Here is a 20,454-nt window from a genome sequence, read left to right on the forward strand (position 1 = left end):
AAAGTCTTAGCCTCTTCTCTGTCTGTTTTTAAATCTCTTCTTAAAACACATCTCTTCTCCGTGGCCTTTGATACACAGTAAGATGTCGACTTTATTTGCTTGATTGATTTCTTATTTTGATTGCTTATTGCATGGCTATTATTTTTACTTATGTTTTATGTCTTTTGATTTATTGTTGTATTTCATATGTGATTTATGCGCCTTATGTGAGCTGTTATGTTATGTTCTGTTATGTTGTCTGTTTATGATGTCTTGTTTTTTCTTCTGTACAGCACTTTGGTCAACATTGGTTGTCTTAAAGTGCTTAACAAATAAAGTTGGATTGGATTGGATTGGATGCTTCATCTCATCATTGGTCTAATTGCAGCCATCATCAGTGGTATCAAAGATCAAGTTGGCATTGTACTTGGCCACATGGTCATGGGTGTTCAGGGAATAGAGCAAGGGACTGAGCACACAAACCTGAGGGGCATCAGTGTTGAAGGTCAAGGTGAGGAAATGATATAGCCAATTCTAACCTACTGACGCCTGCCAGTAAAGAAGTCCAGAAGCCAGCTGCAAATGAAGCATTCAGGGCCAATATCCAAGGATGAACTTATTCAGTATTATGGTGTTCAAGGCTAAGGTTAATAAATAGCATCTTGACGTATATGTTCAGGTGCTCCAGGGGTGAATGAACTGCAAGGGAATTGGCATCTTCTGTAGATCTATTTTTCCTGTATGTAAATTGCAAGGGTTGTCTGCAATTGAGGGCCATTACCAACCTTCATTACCAAGCACTTCATTCTGGTGAATGTTAGAGTTTCTGGGCGATAGTCATTGAGATAGGTCACTTTATTTTTCTTGAAGACTGTAAAGATGGAGGTTTGCATGGAGTGCCGAACGGAAGACTGTTGAAATGAGATGTTGAAGATCTCAGCAAAGGTAGGCAGTTGATTGGTGCATGATTTCAGAACCCACTCCAATTGACTCCACCCAGACCAGAAGTCTCACTTTGTATCTGGATAGCCTTGCAGAGATCATCAGACCTATGAGTCCTGACCCGAAACATCACCTGTCCATTTTCCCCAGAGATGCAGCCTGACCCGCTGAATTATTCCAGCATTTTGTGTTTATCTTTGGTATAAACTAGCGTCTACAGTTCCTTTTTATTTCATACTTGGTCTTCATGTATGGTGTGGAATCATTTGTCTCAAAAGCCTTGCATCCGGGCTTTAGCAGAGAATGAATCACCCTGTTCATAGAACATAGAACAGTACAGCCCAGGAACAGGTCCTTCGGTCCACAATGTCTGTGCCGAACACGATGCCAAGGCAAACTCTTATACAATACAATACAATACAATACAATACGGTTTTATTCGTCACATTGCACATAAAGTGCAAGTGAAATGAATTTGTCAGCAGCGGTACAATGATAAAGAACACACAATACACAATAAAAATTTAACACAAACATCCACCACAGCATTCATCACCGTGGTGGAAGGCACAAGATTTGGCCATATTATGACTGCACATAATCCACATCCCTCCATTCCTTGTATATTCTTACATAAGCCTATCCAAAAGCCTCTTAAATCCTCAAGGTAGACCTCATCCAAGATAGACCTTTGCTGGATTTGTCAGAGCACATTGGTCCATGCATTCCTTGATGAAACCGATGATGACTGAGGTATACTAACCCAGGCTGGATAAAGTGGTCTTGGACATGTTCCACTCCACTGACTCAAGCCAGTCCGAAAATAAACCCTCAGCCTAACATTCCAGTCTCTGTCTATTAACCATATAACCATATAACAATTACAGCACGGAAACAGGCCATCTCGGCCCTACAAGTCCGTGCCAAACACTTATTTTCCCCTAGTCCCATTAGCCGGCAGAAGCAGTAGCAACAGATGATCAGACTGACTGAAATGAGGGCTTGGGTTGGAGTGATGGACGTACTTAATGGTCGTATAGCAGTAATCATGAGTGTTAACACCCCATGTGTGGAAGCAGAAACTATGATGGTATTTGAGGAGGCGATGATGAACAGGACATCATGGTTCGATGTCTCGAGAAAGTTGACTAGGGAGTAGAATTTGCTCAGTACCACCTTGGCATTGGACCTGGCTGGTGTGTAGATCACCAACAAGGTGGTAGCGGTGAATAAAAGAGATGGCATTTTATGAACAGGTATTCCAGGTCAGGGAAACAGTTGTAAAGATGCAACGCCAGCTAAAGGGTAGAGGTGGTGATGTGTGGGATGGAAACAAAGAGCTGAATGAAGGGCAGAAACTTTAACGGACAACAGAGATGATAATGCAAATTACAAGGAACTGATTACGGGAGCAAAGATGGAAGTGAAAATTTGGCTCAAGGGATGTGTAAACAATCACAGAATGTCCAAGAGAAAAACGAGCAATTAAAATGTTACATTGCATTTGCTGAAACAAATCTATCACTCTGCATTCTTGAATCTCACTGGGAAATTAATATCTTAATTTCTTTGTGTTGAGGAAGCTCAATAAGAAAATGCTGAAGCCCTGGAGTGCTGAGTGTGATCAATGATGCTGTGAATTAATAGACTCCATGAAGGCTTGGCCATTTCGCCAGTTTCTCAATAAAGTTTTAATTAGGACATTGCTGGCACTCTCATTTCATGCAGCCTTGGGATACACGTTTTAAACGAAAACTCCTTATCATATAATTATATATAAACAACTGGTGCCAAACTATGGCGCTTGTTTAACTCTGCTGAGACTGTGAGTCAGCCAATGCCAGACTCTCCCTTTAACTAACCTCTGCAAACCAATATTTCACTTCCACTAGAAGAAATCAGATGTGGCCATTTGATGAATTGATCATTGTTTTGAGGGGCGGTTGGGAGTGGAAACGCAGGGAAATAAAGTAAAACCCACAGAACTGTATTAAAATCCAATAACCTATCGTTACTTCCAGACACCGTCTACACCCATTTTCTTTTCCATCCTCATCTGGCCTCTTTGAGCTCAACTTCAGCACAGTTCTAATTAACTCTGTGAGATGCTTGAATACCAGGGCATAATCTTGCCATTAAACATTTTACAGCCTTTTGAATTCAACAATAACATCAAAACTCCCAGGTGATAATAACCATATAACCATATAACAATTACAGCACGGAAACAGGCCATCTCGGCCCTACAAGTCCGCGCCGAACAACTTTTTTCCCTTAGTCCCACCTGCCTGCACTCATACCATAACCCTCCATTCCCTTCTCATCCATATGCCTATCCAATTTATTTTTAAATGATACCAACGAACCTGCCGCCACCTCTTCCACTGGAAGCTCATTCCACACCGCTACCACTCTCTGAGTAAAGAAGTTCCCCCTCATGTTACCCCTAAACTTCTGTCCCTTAATTCTGAAGTCATGTCCTCTTGTTTGAATCTTCCCTATTCTCAAAGGGAAAAGCTTGATCACATCAACTCTGTCTATCCCTCTCATCATTTTAAAGACCTCTATCAAGTCCCCCCTTAACCTTCTGCGCTCCAGAGAATAAAGACCTAACTTATTCAACCTATCTCTGTAACTTAGTTGTTGAAACCCAGGCAACATTCTAGTAAATCTCCACTGTACTCTCTCTATTTTGTTGACATCCTTCCTATAATTGAGCGACCAAAATTGTACACCATACTCCAGATTTGGTCTTACCAATGCCTTGTACAATTTTAACATTACATCCCAGCTTCTATACTCAATGCTCTGATTTATAAAGGCTAGCATACCAAAAGCTTTCTTTACCACCCTATCTATATGAGATTCCACCTTCAAGGAACTATGCACGGTTATTCCCAGATCCCTCTGTTCAACAGTATTCTTCAATTCCCTACCATTTATCATGTACGTCCTATTTTGATTTGTCCTGCCAAGGTGTAACACCTCACATTTATCAGCATTAAACTCCATCTGCCATCTTTTAGCCCATTTTCCAAATGTCCTAAATCACTCTGTAGACTTTGGAAATCCTCTTCATTATCCACACCACCCCCTATCTTGGTATCATCTGTATACTTACTAATCCAATTTACCACCACTTCATCCAGATCATTGATGTACATGACAAACAACAAAGGACCCAACACAGATCCCTGAGGCACCCCACTAGTCACCTGCCTCCAACCCGACAAACAGCCATCCACCATTACCCTCTGGCTTCTCCCATTCAGCCACTGCTGAATCCATCTTGCTATTCCTGCATTTATACCCAACAGTTTAACCTTCTTAACCAACCTTCCATGAGGAACCTTGTCAAAGGCCTTACTAAAGTCCATATAGACAATATCCACTGCTTTACCCTCGTCAATTTCCCTAGTAACCTCTTCAAAAAATTCAAGAAGATTAGTCAAACATGACCTTCCAGGCACAAATCCATGTTGACTGTTCCTAATCAGACCCTGTTTATCCAGATGCTTATATATATTATCTCTAAGTATCTTTTCCATTAATTTGCCCACCACTGAAGTCAAACTAACAGGTCTATAATTGCTAGGTTTACTCTTAGAACCCTTTTTAAACAATGGAACAACATGCGCAGTACGCCAATCCTCGGGGACTATTCCCGTTTCTAATGACATTTGAAATATTTCTGTCACTGCTCTCATTTTCTGCAGCACCAATTATTGTTAGTGATTTCTCTGTTGCTGTTTACATTTCCACTTTGTCTACTGTTGTTTCTTTACTTGTTGCGTACTCCTGTTCCAACATCTCTTTTGATGTGTAAGTGCAATGGTGATCCAACACAATGGGTTTAATTGGGATCCGGCCCAAATGGCGATCCTTCCTTCCCTTGCCTAGTTTCCCTGCAGCTGTGCTTACTTAAGTTTGAAATGTTGTTCAGAGTGGATGAAAACCCATCTAACCTGAACAATGACCACAGCTTCATCCTCCATCCTCACCTGTAGCTTTGGACCATTGGTGATTTAATGCTTTTTCCACAAACTCCAGGAAGGGAAGGTCAGTAGGTCATCTTCTGCCAGTTTTCATTGATTGGGTTAACAGTGGAGAGAGTTTCCAGCTTCAGGTTTCTGGGTTTTAACATTGAGGATGATTTGTCGTGAGCCCAGCATAGAGATGTAATCATGAAGAAGCCATGCCAGCACCCCAACTTTCTTAGAAGGTTAAAGAGATTTGGCATATCACGGAGTAATCCACAAACTTTTACAGATGCTCTGTAGAAAGTATCCTGACTGATTGTATCAGGGCCTGGTACGGCAATTCTAATGCTAAGGAGTGCAAGAGGATGCAGTGTTAGCTCAATCATTACAGACACGACTCTCTCCACCATTGAAAGTATCTACATAAGGGCTACCTCAAGAAGGCAGTATTTATCACAAAGGACCCCCACCATCTTGCTGCTCAGGTAACGTTACAGGTTGGGACAAAACCAGGGTCCCAATCTGAAATGTCACATATCCATGTTCTCCAGAGATGCCACATGGCTGTGTCCTTTTGAATTGGGTGCCTGTTGATCTGGCCAGTTTTACTCCATAGTCTTAGTGCTGTCAGCCACATCACTATCAGTCAGCAGTCACCAGGCAAGGACAGAGGAGTCCCATTCCTGAAGGACATCAGGGTACCAGATGGGGTTTTATGACAATTTAGTTTGTTTCATAGCCTCTATTAAAACACTCACTTTCCATCCCAGATGTATTTAATTAAATGATTTTGAATTCCCCAGCTGTGGTGAGATTTGAAGTTATAACTCAGCATCGTTAAAAAAGTCTTCTGTCCAGTTTCATAGGTTCCTCTGCTACCTTACCTCAATGTCGTTAATGAACACACAGCAGAAGTTTTGCAGAAGTTTAATTGTATCAGCCTAGGCCTACAAGAATTGTTGAACCTAAGCCTCACTGGCCATCTTGTCTTCCATCTTGTCACGGGTATGATGGACTAATCGCCACCCACCTGAACAGGTCAAACATGAACAGTCAGGAGGCTGGGGAGTGCTCACACTGGAACTGTTTTCTTCACTAATGGCCCAGTCAGTCGTCTCCACATCCACAAGTGCACTGCGTTGGAACACTTGCCAGTCAAAGCAAGATCACACAAACAAAATGAACATTTCAACCAGTTTTGCTGATTGTGTCAATAATCACAAAACATGATCATGCTAACTTTTTGGCCAAATCTACCCGAATACATCTGAAGTGGGTGGGATCGGCATGGGCTCTCAAAATAATGAAAACACAAGGAACTGCAGATGCTGGCTTGCAAGAGAAATACACAAAGTGCTGGAATAACACAACGGGTCAGGCAGCATCTCTGGAAAACAGGCAACGTTTGCGGTTGCACCCTTCATCAGACTGATTGTGGTTGAGGAGAGAAAGCTGGAAGAGAGCTGGGGGCAGGACAAAGACTGGCAAGTGAGTGATGCTTTGGAACAGAAAATGGTGGACTGATTCTCGAAACAATCAAATAGCAAATAATTTAAATAATCCAAAACAATTTGAAACATAAAAGTAAGTCCAAAAGGTGATTATTACCTAGACCTTGGGAGAACAGTGACTAGGGTTTAGAGTCATGGAGTCAGACAACATGCAAACAGACCTTTTGGCCCATTGAGTCCACGATGTCCATCCAACATCTATTTACATGACGACTGCTTTGGGGCCACCTCCTGCACCTACACACAACTGACTGACTTCATCCACTTCACCACCAACTTCCATCCGGCACTCCAATACACCTGGACGATTTCCGACACTTCCCTACCAATTCTTGACCTCACCATCTCCATCGCAGGGGACAGACTCCTGACCGACATACATTACAAACCCACTGACTCACATGGCTATCTGGACTACACATCTTCCCACCCTGCCCCCTGTAAAGACTCCATCCCCTACTCCCAATTCCTCCGCCTACGCCGCATCTGTTCCCAGGATGAGACATTCCATACCAGGGCATCGGAAATGTCCTCGTTCTTCAGGGAACGGGGATTCCCCTCCACCACCATAGATGAGGCTCACACCAGGGTCTCATCCATACCCCGTAACACTGCTCTCTCTCCCCATCCCCGCACTCGCAACAAGGGCAGAGTCCCTCTGGTCCTCACCTTTCACCCCACCAGCCGGCAAATACAACACATAATCCTCCGCCATTTCCGCCACCTCCAACGTGACCCCACCACTCGCCACATCTTCCCATCTCCCCCCATGTCTGCCTTCCGCAAAGACCGCTCCCTCCGCAACTCCCTCGTCAATTCTTCCCTTCCCTCCCGCACCACCCCCTCCCCGGGCACTTTCCGTTGCAACCGCAAGAAATGCAACACCTGTCCCTTCACCTCCCCCCTCGACTCCATTCAAGGACCCAAGCAGTCGTTCCAGGTGCGACAAAGGTTCACCTGTATCTCCTCCAACCTCATCTACTGCATCCGCTGCTCTAGATGTCAGCTGATTTACATCGGGGAGACTAAGCGTAGGTTGGGCGATCGTTTCGCCGAACACCTCCGCTCAGTCCGCAATAACCTACCTGAACTCCCGGTGGCTCAGCACTTCAACTCCCCCTTCCATTCCCAATCCGACCTCTCTGTCCTGGGTCTCCTCCATTGCCAGAGTGAGCAACAGCAGAAATTGGAGGAACAGCACCTCATATTCCGTCTGGGGACCTTGCGTCCGGATGGCATTAACATTGAATTCTCCCAATTTTGCTAGCCCTTGCTGTCTCCTCCCCTTCCTTAACCCTCTAGCTGTCTCCTCCCACCCTCCCATCCGCCCGCCCTCGGGCTCCTCCTCCTCCTCCCCTTTTCCTTCCTTCTCCCCCCCCCCCACCCCCCATCAGTCTGAAGAAGGGTTTCGGCCCGAAACGTCGCCTATTTCCTTCGCTCCATAGATGCTGCTGCACCCGCTGAGTTTTCCCAGCAATTTTGTGTACCTTCTATTTACATCAGTTCTGTTTTATTCCCCTGACATTCCAAGCAACTCCCCCCAGATTTTCATCTACACACTAAGGGCAATTTACAGTGACCAATTCACCAGCAAACCTGCACATTTCTGGGATGTGGGTGAAAACCAGAGTATGGGGAAGAAAGCGTGCAGTCACAGGGAGAATGTTACAAACTGCACGCAATCGGCACCAGAGGACTGGATTGTACCTGATGTTGCTGGTGTTATGTGGTGAAACCTATGCCACAGTGTTGCCCAAGTTTACTTTAGTTCAGTTTAGAGATACAGCATGGAAACAGGCCCTTCAGCCCATCGAGTCTGTGCCGGCCAGCGATCCCCACACTATGCCATCCCACTTACTATGGACAATTTACAATTTTACCAAGCCAATTAACCTACAAACCTGTACGTCTTTGGAGTGTGAGACTGGAGAAAATCCACACAGGTCACGGGGAGAACGTACAAACTGCGTACAGAAAGCACCAGTAGTCAGGATTGAACCTGGGTCTCTGGCGATGTAAGGCAGCAACTCTACCGCTGCACCACCATCCCGCCCAGTGTCTCCATGTTTTGCTGTCTGACCTATGACAGCTCTGAGACCTAGTCTTGAGATTGAGACTACCTTGATCAGCCTTTTCACATCAGTGGCGCAACAACCTCCATTGCCCAGATATATACACAATTCTCACACTATTTTATTTTCCAGCCACTGGCAAATATAGTCCAATTAGGAGCCTCTATTGGCTTCGTGCGAATGTCCTTCGTCCTAACAGTTCAAAAGCCTTCATCAGATAGTCAGAAGTCATAATTTGTGAAGCCTTACACCACAGGCCCGCATATCAGGAAGTCTACACAAACTACGGACAGAAGTGTATCCATTAATATTACTTTTGACGCTGACAGATTGCATTAAACATCATGTTAAGAATTAATGCTGCAATATCTTCAGGCCCCAAAGCGACTGTAAAAAAAATGACTGCAGTTTTCAATGCTTCATGACTAAAATATGAAAATTAGAATTTTTCTATGGATTTCGTGGAGCTGTTCTTTCGCAAACAAACTTATTGGGACGCAGTTTCAATCACAGTTTCTAGTTGTTACCACAATGTTGAGAAAAATATGTCAAATTGGGAAAGTAGACATTGATTGTAAAGTACATGCTGCCACATTACACCTTCCGATCAAAGAGTTCAAGGTGGCTAAAGATGAAATAATTGGAGTCTTAAACAATATAAAATAAATTGTAATATCTGTTTCTGGCAGTTCTGGGCAGAGTAGAATTAGGGAGTGAGAAGATGCCAAATACCAGGCCTAGGCGGTTGGGTAGTGACTGCTTTGGGATGGAGGGCAGTCACTTGCCCAAAGTAAAGGGACTCAAAAACATAGGGCATAGGTTTAACATGAAGGGAGAAAGATTTTGTATGAACCTGAGGTGCAACTATTTTACACAAAGGGTGATAGGTGTATGGAATGAGCTGCCAGAGGAAGTAGTTGAGGCAGGGGCTATCGTAACATTTAAGAAGCAATTAGACTGGAAAATGGATAGGACAGGTTTAGAGATATATGGGCCAAATGCAGTTTACTGGGACTGGTGTAGATGGGACATGTTGGTCGATGGGCAAATTGGGCTGAAGGTCCTGTTTCCACACTGTATGACTATGACTCTTTAACCTCACTTGCCCAGGGCTTCATCACTGTATTTCTTGGATTTCTTTTGACTGTTTTTGTGGATGAAAATTAAAATTTAGTGTTATTTACGTCCAGAATTAGCTTCCAGTTCTCTAAACTCAGGCCAGATGAAAAGCAAAGACCTGCCCACCCTGTCCTAATCTGAAATGCAGAAGGCCACTTTAATTGTATTGGTGTGATATCTGTGTTGTTACATTGGTGTTACCTATGCATTCTGTGAGAGATTAACTATTCAGGCATTAATTTATATTCTCATTACAATATAGTGCAAACTAATTAGTGAAGTACTTCAGAACTGTATTCACAGCTGGAAAGTCAATTTGCACGCAGCAAGACCCTGTAATAGGATGGCATTCAAGGACATTGAGAAGAGTGATCATTTCATCTGTTTTTTTCAGTGCTGTTGGATGAGGGAAAAGTGTTGGACAGGAAAAGTTCAGCTCTTTTTCAAATGATACCCCAGGAACTCGTAAGACCATCGAAAAGGGCAGATGGGACCTCCGTTTATTATCCAATTCAATATTGATTGCCAGTTTGCATTGAATTACAGTAGGTTTTGAATGTGAATTTGTCTCCACTGGGAACTACTGTATGTGGAGACTGATGGCTATTATCACATTAATCTGGGCTTGATTCCAATCCTGGTTGCGGCATTGAAAGGACAGAGTGCTCAATGTCAGTGGCTAACGGCTAAACTGCACCAAGGGAAAATGTAAGAGTTTAGTTCTTGCAGTGTGGGCCTTGGAAATGGAAGCACATGTCAGGAATTCAGGAATGGTGATCAACATGCCAATTCATGGCCATATTTCTGTTTAACACGAAACATCCATCCAAAAATGTTAAACAAAGGGAGTTCAAATTTAGTTTCTAGACAATTTGAGTTTTTACAGCCTTACTTTCTTGACTTGATGGATATTGGTTAGTGTGACTGAGAATTAATGAGAGGTGAACAGTGCCACAGGCTAAAATTGCATAAAATATTTGGCCCAGACTTATGTTGCTATATGTAATTGATCTGCCTGTCTTTCTTGTCACTGGATCTGTAATGGTTATAAGGAAGGTGGATTTGGTTACACAATCACCTGTTGTAGTGGGGAAATCCTGTATATTAATCAATGTTGAGCAGTTGCAAGTTTTATTTCTCGTTCCTTTTCGTCCGCATTTATCGTCTATCCCAATTTTGATGCACCAGGATTGCGTGCTACGTCACTTGGGGGAGGGGGTCATTAAGATTGACCACAATGGCATGGATTTGGAGCACTGGCATGTCAAGGTTACTACTTCCTCTTTATTTCACACATTTCTTAAACCAATTTCAAAATTTGAAACTCCAAGGTTGACTTTGAATTCAGTTTCAACTTGATTATTGGTGCAAGTCTTTAGCTTATTTGTTTGGTAACGTCATCGGTACTTTTTCAGAAAACTTCAGTGAGGCGGAAACACTTTCTGTGAAATACAGTCCACAAGAGGATCATTGTTAGTCAAGCCACAAGTTGAAACGGTTGGCCGTGAGCAACATTAAACAATTGTGAGGAAGATAATTGTATTTTGCTGTCTGGGCAGGTGGAAGGTGGATTCAGTGCAGCTTTTGAAGAAGTTTGAAACAGGGTACCTGTAGTGTGGGTGAGGACAATGCCGCTCTTAAGAGATAAGTCATGAGCATCACTATCTATCTCCAGGCTCTCGTACTTATATTATTCATTCTCTTTAAACAGAAGCACAACATCCCATGCAACATTCATAGCAAAAGGATTTGAGTATAGGAGCAGGGAGGTTCTACTGCAGTTGTACAGGGTCTTGGTGAGACCACACCTGGAGTATTGCGTTCAGTTTTGGTCTCCTAATCTGAGGAAAGACATTCTTGCCATAGAGGGAGTACAGAGAAGGTTCACCAGACTGATTCCTGGGATGTCAAGACTTTCATATGAAGAAAGACTGGATAGACTCGGTTTGTACTCGCTAGAATTTAGAAGATTGAGCATAGAAATAACATAGAAGTTATAGAAACTTACAAAATTCTTAAGGGGTTGGACAGGCTAGATGCAGGAAGATTGTTCCTGATGTTGGGGAAGTCCAGAACAAGGGGTCACAGTTTAAGGATAAGGGGGAAATCTTTTAGGACCGAGATGAAAACATTTTTCATACAGAGAGTGGTGAATCTCTGGAATTCTCTGCCAAAGAAGGTAGTTGAGGCCAGTTCATTGGCTATATTTAAGAGGGAGTTAGATGTGGCCCTTGTGGCTAAAGGGATCAGGGGGTATGGAGAGAAGGCAGGTACAGGATACTGAGTTGGATGATCAGCCATGATCATATTGAATGGCGGTGCAGGCTCAAAGGGCTGAATGGCCTCTACTCCTGCACCTATTTTCTATGTTTCTATGTTTCTATGTTTATGGGAACCGACTGTCATTCAAGTAACATTAAAATTGTAATAAATTTCCTCCATGATTATCAAACAAAACTGCAGATGCTCGAAACACTCAGGCAGCATGAGTGAAAAGAGAAAGAGACTGAACTTTTTACATTCCAAACCTCTTGTCTAGAACTGGAAAAGAGAGAATCTAAAACATTAGCTCTGCTTTTCTTTCCAAAATATTACCCGAGTGTTAAGAGCCTGTCCCATTTAGGCAAATTTGTAGGCGACTGCTGACGACTAGGTTGTCGCCATACGGTTGCCGGGGTGTCGCCTGTATGATCGTGAGTAGTCTCCTCGGTCGCCCAAAGAGTCGTAGCTTTTTTCTGGTCGCCGCTGGAGTTTGAAAGTTCAAAACTTTTCGGCGACAATCGGCGACCGTGGGCTTGTTGTAGCTTGACTTCTCCTGACGTAGGTGCTGTCGTAGGTTGTCGCCAGGATGACGTAGGTTGTCGCCAGGTAACGTAGGTTGTTACCGGTGCTGACTTCGGTGAATTCCATTGGCGACTACTTACGTCAACCTACGTTAACCGGAGACAGGTACTGGTGACTGAATTGTCTTCAATTGTCGACAACAGGGTCGTAGCTTATCGTAGCTTGTCGCGGGTGGACATAGATTGACTTCGGTTGTCGTAGGTTGTTGCCTGTGTGGACGTAGGTTGTCTTAGGTGTGGTCGTAGGTGGACGTCCTAATGGGTCGCCGGCTGTCAGTAGTTTGCCGTAGCTTGACGTTAACTAGGTGATAGGTTGTTGTAGCTTGTCGTCGACATTGTCGTAGTGGGCTCCAGTCGCCGGTTTTTCAGCGACCTGCTATGACTATGACAGCCGCCGGCAGTCGCCTAATAAATTGCCTAAGTGGGACAGGCCCTTTACTAAATGTTTCTAGCATGTTAGAAACATAGAAAATAGGTGCAGGAGTAGGCCATTCGGCCCTTCGAGCCTGCACCGCCATTCAATATGATCATGGCTGATCATCCAACTCAGTATCCTGTACCTGCCTTCTCTCCATACCCCCTGATCCCTTTAGCCACAAGGGCCACATCTAACTCCCTCTTAAATGTAGCCAATGAACTGGCCTCAACTACCTTCTGTGGCAGAGAATTCCAGAGATTCACCACTCTCTGTGTGAAAAATGTTCTCTTTTTTATCCTCCATAACTTCATCCACCTCAGTCCCAATGACGTCTTCAACCCCCACACAACTCCATGAACTCCACATACCCACTTCTTTCAATCCAGGAACCTCTGCTACCTTTTTCAAAGTCCTGGACTAAGTCCTGGAATTTCCTACCGAAAACCTTTGGGCTGTTCTTTCATTAAGACAATTCCAAAATGTTGCCTCTTTGACTAAACGTTTGGTCAACTTCCCTACAGCTCATTTCTTGTCTTATTGTTGGTTTTCGTGTGACAAAGTTCCGTGAGATTTTATTAATTGTTCATGGAACATGGCACTGGTATTTAGTATCTGTTCCTAAAGGCAGGTGAGGCATGAAGTGCACTGGTGGATCAGCATACTGGCCCTGCACAAGTAAGGGTGACAGATTTCTTCCCCTGAAGGCCATGAGTGAACCAGATGGGTTTTTACAACCATTCAGAAGATTCATAGTTACCGTTACCGATAACAGATTTATAATTCTAGATTTATTTAATTACAGATATTTAAGTTCTCCAGCTGTTGTGGTGGTAATCAAGTCAAGTCCCTCGATGCAATATTTCAGGCATGATGATGCTCATATCCAAATAAAGCTTTGGCCTTTTCCTATATTGCCGGGATATTTGATCAGCCAATGTGCTGCCGTGGGTAAGGAATTCAGAACTTAAAAGAAGACAAATATTTGGCAAATAGTTACCAAAATGTAAGTAAACTGCAGATATAAGGCAGGGCTACAGACAAAAAGTAAATTCAAAGATATTCGATTGCGGGAAAACAAAACAAAACATTTTGTCGGATAACAAAGAAATGTACTCGGAATAAACTGATGTAAACATGACAAATAGTACAGTGGATCAGTGATGGGAAATAATTAAACAGCAGAAGGAGGAGCTCAAATTAATTATATTCCAGACGCTGTCCAGTTTAATATTTGATACTTTAAAATATTTTTAAAAGCATTTAAAAGAAGAAAGAAGATAAACATGAAAAAAGGCTTCACAGTACAATAGGCAATATGGCAAAATGGTTTAAGATGATGAAGAACATCAAAGTTATTTAAGAATGCCATTAGGAAGAGGGAAGATTGAAGGCGTGCCAGCTGGATTAAAGGATGGATGCTTTATTGCGGAGGGAGAATAGCGAGTGTACTTGGTTTCTTGTCAATAGGGAAATATGTGTAGAATCTTTGCAAGCAGCTGTTAAACTGCTTTTAGAGATAATTGCCAAATGACAAACAAGACTAAAGCCAACACTTAAACCAACATACAAACAAATGAAATAGGAGCAAGAACTGGTCACTTGGCCCCTCAAACCTGCCCCATCACGATCAAATTATGGTTGATCTGATGGTAACTTCAACTCTGCACTTTATCTACCAATGCAAATGTTTCATCCCTTTGCCTATCAAAAAGCTATCTACGTCCACCTTAAAAATATTAAAAGACTCCATATCATTTTGATTCCAAAGACATCTAACAATTTGAGAGAAAAATAATTGCCTCACCTCTGTTTTAAATAGGATTTATTATTATTCTAGATGCTCCCAAAAGAGGAGCCATCATGTCTGCATCCACCCTGTCAAACCCCTGAGAACATTATCTGTTTCAGCCGGGTTCTCTCTCACTCCTCTAAACTCCAGCAGACGCAAGACCAGCCTGTCCTACTGTCCCCCAGAAAAAACCCCACCATTCCCACTTTGTGTGAGAAACCTTCCCTTAATTGATTTCAATGCAGCAACAACTTTTGTTAAGTAAGGAAACTAGCTCCCAATGTGGTCTCACCCTATATAACTGAAAGCATACCACTCCTACTTTTGCATTGAATTCTCCTAGCAATAACCAGTAACATTTGCGTTGGAAGAAACTGTGGATGCTGGTTTAAACCAAAGATAGAAACAAAATGCTGGAGTAAATCAGTGGGTCAGGAATAGGTGACATTTCGGGTCGAAATCCTTCTTCATATCCATAACAATTGATTAGTTTTTCTCATTATTTACTGTATACTAGTTGGGAATCCTGCACTAGAACACTCAGATTGCATTGCCTCTCAGAACTGTGCAACATCTCACCATTTGGATGATATGCTGCCTTTTAATTTTTTCTATCAATATGTGCATTTCCCACCATTACACTTGATTGCATCATGGTCTTGTGTGGCAACTCCAACACACAAGAATTCACAAGATGCTACAGAGAATGGTGGACTCAGCCCAATCCATCACGGGCATAGCCCTCTCCACCTTGAAAAGCATTGAAAAGACTGCAACATCAACAAAGAATCTTTCATCAAAGTTCCCCAACATGTGGGCCATGCCTTTTTCTCACTGCTACCATCGGGCAGGAGGCACAGAAGCCTGAAGTCCCACACCATCAGGTTCAGGAACAGCTACTTTCCTACAACTATCAGATTCTTTGAGCGAACCTGCACGATACGAATCTTATCTATGCAACAGAACACTACAGACCACTACCTTGGACTTGTCTTCTCATTGTGTTTTGCACTAACGTCTGTTTTTTTGGCAATTTCTTTTATTTTCACTGTCTGTAGAATGTATGTATCATTTATGTTTTTGAGTGTCGTCTGAGTCTATGTGTTTGTGATGCTGCTGCAAGCAAGTTATTCCCTGTACATGTACCTCACTCAGCAGCATCACTGAGGTTTAGGTTTATTATTGTCACTTGTACCAAGATTCAATGAAAAGCGTTTGTTTGCGCAATATCCAATCAATGGCAGCATGGTGGCATAGTGGTGGAGCTTCTGCCCTACAGCGCCAAAGACCCGGGTTCGATCCTGAGTATGGGTGCTTGTCTGCACGGAGTCTGTACGTTCTCCCTGTGACCTGAGTGGGTTTTCTCCGGGATCTTCGGTTTCCTCCCACACTCCAAAGATGTACAGGCTTGTAGGTTACTTGGCTTGGTACAAATGTAAATGTAAAATTGTCCCTAGTGTGGGGTAGTGTTAATGCGCGGGGATCGCTGGTTGGTGTGGACTCGGTGGGCCAAAGAGCCTGTTTCCGCGCTGTATCTCTAAACTAAACTAAACTAAATCAGATAATGCTACACATGAATACAATGAAGCCAAACACAGGACTTGTACATATGACAAGAAACTCACTAATTCCCCCATTGAACAGGCATGGTCACCGCTTGCCGCACCACTATACTGTTTGTTGTATTTTAGGTACCTTACAATTTTTAACCCAAGATCATTAATCATATATCTTCAATCCCAGCGACACTATCTGTCTCACTCAACCCATCCAAGATAACTTATGTTGACAAATTTCTAAGTCAACTGATCTGTACTTCCGAAAGTCATTATATTGGTCAAGATCAGGTAAATTCGGATTATTAATTTTGGTGAAATAACTGTTCCAGTAATTCTGCTCATTACTCTCGCCTTCCTCTCTATCAATAATCATTCACATTCCTACACATCGTATGCACACATCTCTACTCAATGATTTTACCCTTTTCTTGACATACTGTTTCTGTTTTTAGAAAATCAAATCAAATCAGATTCATTATTAGTATATCACAAGTATATGACAGAAAATCTTGCTTGCAGCAGCATCACAGTCAGCTAGACTCAGACAACACACAAAACCATAAATGATACACAAATTGTGCTTAGATTACACCTACATTCTGCAAGACTGTAAAGATGATTGCAAGAAAAATATATGTGCAAAACATAATTAGGAAAAAAAATTAATTGTAGTACAAGAGGGGAGTCTATATTGTTCTGTTACTGAGATAGGATTCAGGTTGTGCAGGTTGGTTCAAGAACCTGATGGTATATGACTTTAGGCTTCTATACTTTCCCCTTTACTGCCCTCTCAAATAAATTCGCTTTGTTCCACCCTTTGCACCTTCATTGCCTCATAAACTCATTTGTTTCTATCTCTCTCAGTTCTGATGTAAAGATCTGAGATAAAATATTCAAAAGGGAACTGCAGATGCTGGAATATCGAAGGTACACAAAATTGCTGGAGGAACTCAGCGGGTGCAGCAGCATCTATGGAGCGAAGGAAATAGGCGACGTTTCGGGCCGAAACCCTTCTTCAGACTTTCACTTTCCACAGAGGCTGCCTGGCCTGATGGGTGTCTCCAGCATTTTCTGTTCTTATTTCAGATCTGCAGCATCTGTAGTTATTTTTGATTTTTAATCATTGACCAAGCTGGTTGAGTCTTGAAGGACATTGTTGCAGGGTGGGCTCTGAGATTAGTAATAAAACAACCAGTAGGAGGGGAAAATCTCCACTGATATAAAACAGAAAAAAAATGGGAATACTCATCAGAAAAGTTAATGATCTGAAATATTAACTGTTTCTCTCTCCACAGGTGCTGGCTGACTTGCTGATAAATTCCATTTGTGTCTATTTATAATTCAGATTTCTAGCATCTGTAGTGTTCTGCTTTTCAATCATCTTCTTCAATCAACCTGTCAAAAATGTATCTGTACACAATAGTATTGGTGGGCTATTTCACAACCTTTGTGAAGGCACAGCACTTCTTGAGGTTGGCCCCATAGTTGAAGCGTCCATGTCGTGGGGCTGGAAACTGGAAGTATCTCGAGCTAATTCTGCTACCACCAACAAGTGATGGCTCCCACTGATTGTCGCCAGAAGCTTTCCGCCAGGACGGACGATGACAGCGATGTCAACATTTGAAACATGGAAGATGGACACGAAAGAGGAAGATCGTGAGGTTGGATAGACTGGGACTTTTATTATTTGCAGCATAGAGGGCTGAGGGGTAATCTTACTCAGGTGTACAAGATCATGAAGGGCATGATAAAGTGAATATTCACAGTCTATTTCCCAGGATAAAGGATTCTAAGATTTGAAATGATAGGCTGAAGGTGAGAGGGGAGAGATTTAAGAGGGATCTCAGTGGCAACCTTTTCCACACAGAGTGCAGTATATATCTGTGCTCCAAGGGGAAGCTATAGAAATGAATACAATTACCACTTTTAAAATACACTTAGACAGATATATGGATAGGAATGGTTAAGAGGGCTTTGGGCCCAGTGCAGACAAATAGGACCACCCCAATATGCCAACTTGGTCAGCATGAGAAAGGGGAACTAAAGGTCCTAATTCCACACTGTGTAGCTCTATGACTAATTCACTTGCATAATGAACTCACGTCTGTATTTCTGGACACTACAACCTGGGAATGATATATTGGCCTTGGAGGAAACGCAGTATTGATCTGCTGGAATGATACCTGGACTGCAAAGGTTAAATTTGCATCGGGATTGCACAAGCTAGCATTCCATTCCCGCAAATGTGGACAATTACAGAGTGAGTTGATTGTCTGTCTTTTGCTACCAATTGCCATTTTTCTCCTTAGTTGTTGAAATGTCAACAACCAGGCAGCATATTCTAAAAATTAGAGGTAACTCTTTCTGGAGTAAAGTTGGTGAACATTACTAAAAGCAAAGGATGGAAATCTCTTCCAGGGATGGTAACTAAAGATAGGCCAACTATTAACTTTAAATCTCAAACTCGTAGACTTTGACAACTGAAGGGAAGTGTTTTGCAGAATGCTAGGTTAATGTGTCAGATCAGCCACTGTGTATCACAGAACACACTTGGGAAGTCAAATGGCCGACTCCTGCCCTTATGTTCCTCATTATACACTGGTATCTGTAACATTATTATCATCACAAAACTTAGCACGGGAGAATTCCTTACCCTGTCCCTCCCCCGGCTCTGTAGTTCAGTATTGATGTGCACAGTTGCACACTGTACACACAATGCAGATTTAAACAGTTTAAGTGGAAAGTTAATGACCCCATTTCTCACCCCTTACAACTGTTCATTGTTCATCTAAATGACTCCGTTGAACACATCATTACTCAATAGCCAGCCGATTACATATTAGAAATGCCAAACAACCCAGGTCTTTAAGAATATCTTAAAGATCCTAATATCCTAATGATTAGTAGAAGTGCACAGCAAAAGCTTAGGAGGAGACCATTCCGTTTGGTAAGGTCGTTATGGTCCCTAGAAAGTTCCATCCACGTGTCAATATTTATTCAGTCACGTGATGGTGGACATGCAGCTGAAAAAAGCTATTTTGTGCTCAAAAATATACTTTATGCATGAAATTTGCATTTAGATGTGACACAGTACATTTTTATGTCTCTCTTCACAACATAAGATATTTGAGTAAAGACTCACTCCACATCAGGATTGCATCAACCTTTCTTTCGGGTGCATTCTTTGAGATTCCTCAGTGTCTAGTGATGGAGGACCTGAAAATGTATCCTTTCCCTCTGGACCTTTCAGTTTCAGTGTGTCCCTCAGCTCATATTCCTGGACCTTGCAACGTGCTGGTCATAGAGTCATAGTCATAGAATGATACAGTGTGGAAACAGGCTCTTCGGCCCAACTTGCTCACATGGGCCAACAATGTCCCAGCTACACTTGCCTGCGCTTAGACCATATCCCTCCAAACCTGTCCTATCCATGTACCTGTCCAACTGTTTCTTAAATGATGGGATAGTCCCAGCCTCAACTAACTTGACTGGCAGCTTGTTCCATACACCCATCACCCTTTGTGTGAAAAGGTTCCCCCTCAGATTCCTATTAAATCTTTTCCCCTTCATCTTGAACCTACAGTATGTCCTCTGGTCCTCGATTCCCCATCTCTGGGCAAGAGACTCTGTACATCTACCCGATTTATTCCTCTCATGATTTTGTACACCTCTACAAGATCACCCCACATCCTCCTGCGCTCCATGGAATAGAGACCCAGCTTACTAAACCTCTCCTTATAGCTCACACCCTCTAGTCCTGGTAACATCCTCGTAATTCTTTTCTGAACCTTTTCAAGCTTGACAATATCTTTCCTATAACATGGTGCTCAGAACTGATCACAATATTCTAAATGCGGCCTCACCAACGTCTTATACAACTGCAACATGACCTCCCAACTTCTATACTCAGTACTCTGACTGATGAAGGCCAAAGTGCCAAAAGCCTTTTTGACCACCTTATCTACCTGTAACTTGTCCATGGTCTGCAACATTCGGTTGAGGATTAATCCTTGCACTGGAAGTCCAGCGAGTTTCAGGCAGATCAGGAAGTGTTCTTCCCCTAGCTGCTCATCTTCCAGCTGCTTTAGTTTAGTTTAGTTTAGTTTAGAGATACCGTGTGGAAAAAAGGTCCTTTGGCCAACCCAGTCCACACAGACCTGCGATCTCCATTCATTAAGACTATCCCACACACACTAGGGACAATTTTACATTTATACCAAGTCAATTAACCTACAAACCTGT

The sequence above is a fragment of the Amblyraja radiata genome, chromosome 26 (genome assembly GCF_010909765.2).
Source record: "Amblyraja radiata isolate CabotCenter1 chromosome 26, sAmbRad1.1.pri, whole genome shotgun sequence".
Taxonomy (NCBI): Eukaryota; Metazoa; Chordata; class Chondrichthyes; order Rajiformes; family Rajidae; genus Amblyraja; species Amblyraja radiata.